Source organism: Grampus griseus, assembly GCF_964374135.1.
Source record: "Grampus griseus genome assembly, chromosome: 13".
In the NCBI taxonomy this organism is placed as follows: domain Eukaryota; kingdom Metazoa; phylum Chordata; class Mammalia; order Artiodactyla; family Delphinidae; genus Grampus; species Grampus griseus.
In genome coordinates, this window is record NC_139007.1 from 63,940,140 (window position 1) to 63,946,092 (window position 5,953).

Genomic DNA, 5,953 nt, shown 5'->3' on the forward strand with positions numbered 1-5,953 from the left:
TGCAATGTGAATTGCCAAAGTACTCAAATGTAGGTACCTCTGTGCCAGGGAACAATGTTTTGTTTCCAGTTTCCACTCCAAGTCAGTGTCTTGCACAGTGGAGTAGGACCCGAGTAATTTACATTCCTCCAGCTGTGTAACCAATCACCTGTGGAAACACAGTTAATGACAACAGGGTTTTGATTGATCCCAGTGATGATTTAGCTCTATGTATGGACTGGCAGCTGTCCAGCCCTCTCACCCCTTAACCTGGCTTTGGTTGTCACACAACAGGCACCACCCGCCACCCCCCACCCGCCTTTTTCTCCCTAAGCATGGAGGTGCAAGTGTGGATTGCTGAGTTTCTCGTTGATATGTCAGTTATAAAGAATAATAAGTCATGGGATAGAAAGTATATTTCCAAATTAACCCATACCAGTCATACATCCAATTCAAGTTACACTCACATGTTAGGAAAAATCCAGTATAACCTTTAAACTTGATACCAGTTACTACCTGTGTGACCTTGGAATATTTTCTTTACCCTGTTCTTTTCATCTGTAATCAAACTCCCAGGATGAATGTGAGAAATAAATGAGCTTGTGTATGGGAAAGAGACTTACTAGCACTGTGCCAGTCAGAGTAGCTACTCAAAAAAATGTAGGATGTTAAACATAGCCTTTATTCCATGTCCCCCTCCCCACTTTGATTTAGTTACTTAATATGTTTGTTGGATCCAGTAACATGAGAAAAACCACAGATTGGGGTCTCCTATTTTATTCCCTTTTTTGCACCAAACTTTAGAAATATTTAGAGCCCTTGTTTTACAGAGTGAGGTAAGAAATAGTTCTCCAGTTTGTGTCACCCACACTGGAGTTTCAATTCAGTGGAAAACTAGGCTGTAAGCAAAGCAGCAGCAGCGGGGCATTTCCTCTTCCAAGAATGACTCGCTACTTTGTACTAGAACAAGAGAGATCCTAAATGATCAAGGAAGAACTTTGTGGTACAGTATTTTGGCTTTTGGAGAAAGCACACGGAGAAAAGATGAAAAAAATGGATGAGAATTTGATTTTGTACATTTAGGTTTTGAGTCTCTCTTGGTATTAGAAGATACTGTAGCTGTCCGATTGTAAACATAATTCACAATAAATATTCTTGCCCCCAGAGTGAATTCTCATCTCAAATACGTACGCTTTCTTCCAATTTGCTGATGTTGTGAAAGAATAATCAGTCCGATCTACATATGAATTCAATCCTAAGCTTATTTTGCCATCTAACTCACTTGACATAATGATGGAAATTACTAATAAGAAGATCACACAAGTTGATAAGTTGTTACAGTTGTGATGCAGTTGTCAAATCCTAATAATCGGTGAAGGAATTTGGCTTTTTCTTGGCTAGCAACTTTTCTTTCAGCCCTTGAATTTAGAAAATTGGTGGATGTGAACAATTATTCATTTATTCACTCAGCAACTACTTGCCAAGTCCCTACCTGTTGGCAGGCACTACAAGGTAGGCAGCTTCTAAAATGACTCCCAACGACCCCAGCTTCCTGGTATTCATGCCCTTTTGAATCTCCTCCCCTCAAGTGGAGGCTAGACTTGTTTCTAATGCAGGGTTTGCCAAACTTTTTCTGTAAAGGGCCAGGTAGGAAATATTTTTTGCTCTGCGAGCCATGTGGTTTCTTTCCCAATTACTCAATTCTGCTGTTGTACTGAAAAGCAACCGCAGGCAATATGTAAATAAATATGATTAGCTGTCTTTCAATAAAACTATTTACAAAAATGGGCATTGGGCCAAATATGGCCTGCTGACCATGTTTGCTGACCCCTGCTCTGACGAATCAAAAAGCAATGGTATATCACTTCTGAGATTTTGTTACAGACTCTAGCTTCCATCTTGCCTGCCCTCTCTTGCCCTCTCGCTTGCTTACCTGAGTGGAAGCCAGCTGCCGTTTTGTGAGCTAAGCTGTGGAGAAGCCCACCTGGGAGGGGAGCCTCCAGCCTGCAAGGAACTGAGGCCCTTTCTCCTCAGTCTGTGAGGAACTGAATCGTGTGACAACCCTCTACCCGAGCTTGGAAGTGGATCCTTCCCCAGTTCAGCTTTGGGATGACAAAAGCCCCAGCTGACACTTGGGTTGTGAGAGACCCTGAACCAGAGGACCTAGTTAAGCCATGCTTGACCCCTGACTGTGAGAGAATAAATGCTTTTTTAAAGCAACTACGTTTTGGGACTGTTTGTTACACAGCACTAGATACCCACCATGATACCCACACTAGACAACTAATACACTTCATGATAGGCTCCTTTAACAATGAACAAGAGATATGCTACATATTACCTCCTTCTCTTGGAGATTGACTGAACATCAATATACTAAATTTGCAAAACATCCTACAAAAAAAGTTTTAATTTTGTTCAATCAATCATTTCCAGGCATATTTAACCACAGATGCTGCTTTTCTGGGAAATACCTATTAATACCTTATGGAGCTACTATTTGGAGAGTTTTGTGTTTTATTTTTTAGAGGCTGAAAGAATTTTTTAAAATTATTTTGTTTTTAAAATTTTTGGCTGCGTTAGGTCTTCGTTGCTGCATGTGGGCTTTCTCTAGTTGTGGTGAGTGGAGGCTACTTTTCGTTGTGGTGCATGGGCTTCTCATTGTGGTGGCTTCTCTTGTTGCGGAGCACGGGCTCTAGGTGCACGGGCTTCAGTAGTTATGCCTGGCAGGCTCTAGAGTGCAGGCTCAGTAGTTGTGGCGCACGGGCTTAGTTGCTCCTCGGCATGTGGGATCTTCCTGGACCAGGGATCGAACCCATGTCCCCTGCATTGGCAGGCGGATTCTTAACCACTGTGCCACCAAGGAAGTCCCTGGGGAGATTTTAAATGCTGGACTATGAAAAGAAATCATTCCATTTAAAGAAGTAGTGATTGCCAGCATGCCGTCTCTCCCTGGATCAAATAACTAGTCAATAAAGTAACATATTCATTTAAGAGAATGAATGTAATCCTGTGGGAATTTGTATCTGTGTCTATGTTTATATCTGTATATGATGTACTGTACTCACATATTGAAGCCCACCAGCAGAGATAGCAACTATTCTTTCTGTAATGTTCTGCTCGTTTTGTAACTCAGTAATACCTTACCACAGAGGATAATACCAATTTTGAGAAGTTGCTAAATAAAAATCCCTTATGTTGGCTCTTGGAGAGATTTCACATAACAACAGCTGGGCATCTTATGAAACTAAGGATTTGTTTTGATTTAATGTTGATTCAGAGGGAGGTATTTAATTTTCCACATTGCCATGAGGTTTTTATCTGAACATTATTTGTACTGTAGTTTGCCAGGACACATCACTGCCTTGCTTCACACGTGAGGAGACTGAGGCTCAGAGATGAAATTACTTGTAAAGCTTTAATTTTGGGGTGGGGAGGTTGAGGTTTTTTGTTTGTTTTTGGCCGTGCAGCATGTGGGATCTTAGTTCCCAGACCAGGGATCAAACCCATGCCCCCTGCAATGGAAGCATGGAGTCTTAACCACTGGACCACCAGTGAAGTCCCTAAGGCTTCAATTTAGGGGGATCAGAGCAGGAATTCAAATTTGGTGCTCACCATGTCATGCTGCCCTTCTGTAATATTTCTAAAACTGTTCCTAATATGGTACGTGACTTTCCGAGATATTCATTTTTAAAATGTGCTTCTGTCTCATTGAAGTGTAATAAGCGAAGAGGCACCACCAGCGTTTGGCTTATTCTCAGATTCTTCTGACTTGCCAATAAAATTTCTTCAGCTACTCCAGGCTGAAGAAATTCACATTGTTCCCTCTCTTCTTGGTATTTATAGCAACAGAGGGTTGCTTAGAAACTTAGACATTTCTGATGCTTGAATCTCAGCTAGAATTTCAGTGGAAGCAGTCATCCAATTGTGTTTTAACATCTTCTGTAATGGACATAACCTCCCAAGACAGCTAATGCTGCTGAAGTGATTGTTTTCCCACTTAGACTGAGCCAAAATCCATCTCTCTGACCTCATCCATTGTTCTTAATTTTGTCTTCTGGGCACTCACAAGCCACGTGTAATTGAATTTATATGTAAAAAGCCTCCAGACATTGATGTACGTGTGGTACAGTGTGAGAAAGTGGTCCACTTGCTTTTCTCTTTTTTAAATAGATACTCTGTTTTCTATAAATGGAAAATTCTCTCTCTTCCTCTTTGATTTGAAATCTAAGAAGTGCCCATGTATACATGAGTCTATCTATTTTGGACCCTTCTCTTCTGCTCCCCTGATTAGTTATTTGTCCCCATGCTAATACAATGTCATCTTATTAGTGCAGCTTTATAATAAGTTTTTCTACATTGTTTATTAAAGTATAGTTGATTTACAATATTATATTAGTTTCATGTGTATAGCATAGTGATTCAATAGTTTTACAGATTGTACTCCATTAAAATTTATTACAAGGTAATGGCTGTAATTCCCTGTGCTATACAATATATCCTTGTTTTTTTGTTTGTTTGTTTTTATTGAAGTACAGTTGATCTACAAAGCTGTGTTAGTTTCAGGTGTATTGCAGAGTGATTCAGTTAATGTGTATATGTTAATCCCAAACTCCCAATTTATCCCTCCTCTCCTATAATAAGTCTTGATATCTAGAAACACATCTCCCTCTCTTGCTCTTCCAGACTGTCTGGACTACTTTAGCCTTGTAAATTTCCATAAATATTTTAGAATCAGCTTTTCAAGTTACACACATACAGTATCACTTTGGGATTTTTTTGAGATTGCATTGAATCTGTAGATCAATTTGAGAGAATTAGTCTCTTCATTTTTCTGAATCTCTAATACATATCTCTAAACATTTCTCTCCATTGATTTAGGTCTCTAAAAATTGTTTTTCAGTAAAGTTTTCTATCTTTATAAAGTTGTACTTTTACTTTTTCTAGGTACTTAGTAGTATTTGATGTTGTTTTAAAACTTCTTAATCAAAATAGAAGATATAGAAAAATATGCATGTTATAAGTGTAATACTCGATGAATTACAAAGTGAACTCACCCAGGCTCCCACCCCTAGGTCAATACCAGCACCCCAGAATCCCCTCTCATATCCCTTCTAGTCATTACCTTCTCTTTCCTCCCCAAAGGTAACCACTATCCTGACTTCAACCACTAGAGCATAGAACTTTGTATAAATAAAACCATGCAAGGGGCTTCCCTGGTGGCGCAGTGGTTGAGAGTCGGCCTGCCGATGCAGGGGACACGGGTTCGTGCCCCGGTCCGCGAAGATCCCACATGCCGCCGGGAAGATCCCACATGCCGTGGAGCGGCTGGGCCCGTGAGCCATGGCCGCTGAGCCTGCGCTTCACAACAGGAGAGGCCACGACAGTGAGAGGCCCGCTTTCCGCAAAAAAGGAAAAAAAAAAAAAAAACCATGCAAAATGTTTTACTTTGTTTCCAGCTTCCCTTGTTTAATGTCTTAGGTGTGTGATTCATGCATACTGTTGTGTGTAGCAGCAGCCTGCTCATTGAGCTGTAGCATTCTACTGCATGAATATATGACAATATATTTATCTATTCAACCGTTGATGGATGCTTGGGTTGTATCCAGTTTGGAGCTATCCAAAGCAGCTATGAACATTCTTGTGGATATATTTGGTCCACACGTGCATGTTTTTCTGTTGGGTCAAGTGTATGCATATGTTCAACTTTAGGAAATAATGCCCGTTTTTCAAGCACTTATACTAATCTACACTTTGACCAACTATATATGAGTTCTGGATGCTCACCAACACACAACTTTGTCAGTCTGTGCTGGATAACAAACCATCCCCAAAGCTGAAACAGGAATCATTGTTTGGCACAATTCTGTGGGTTCACAATTCATCCGGGCAGTTCCACTTGCTGTTGTAGGCTGGGGTCATTCGTTTGGTTGCATTTACCTGAGAGCTCAGCTGGAACTGGAATACCCGAGAT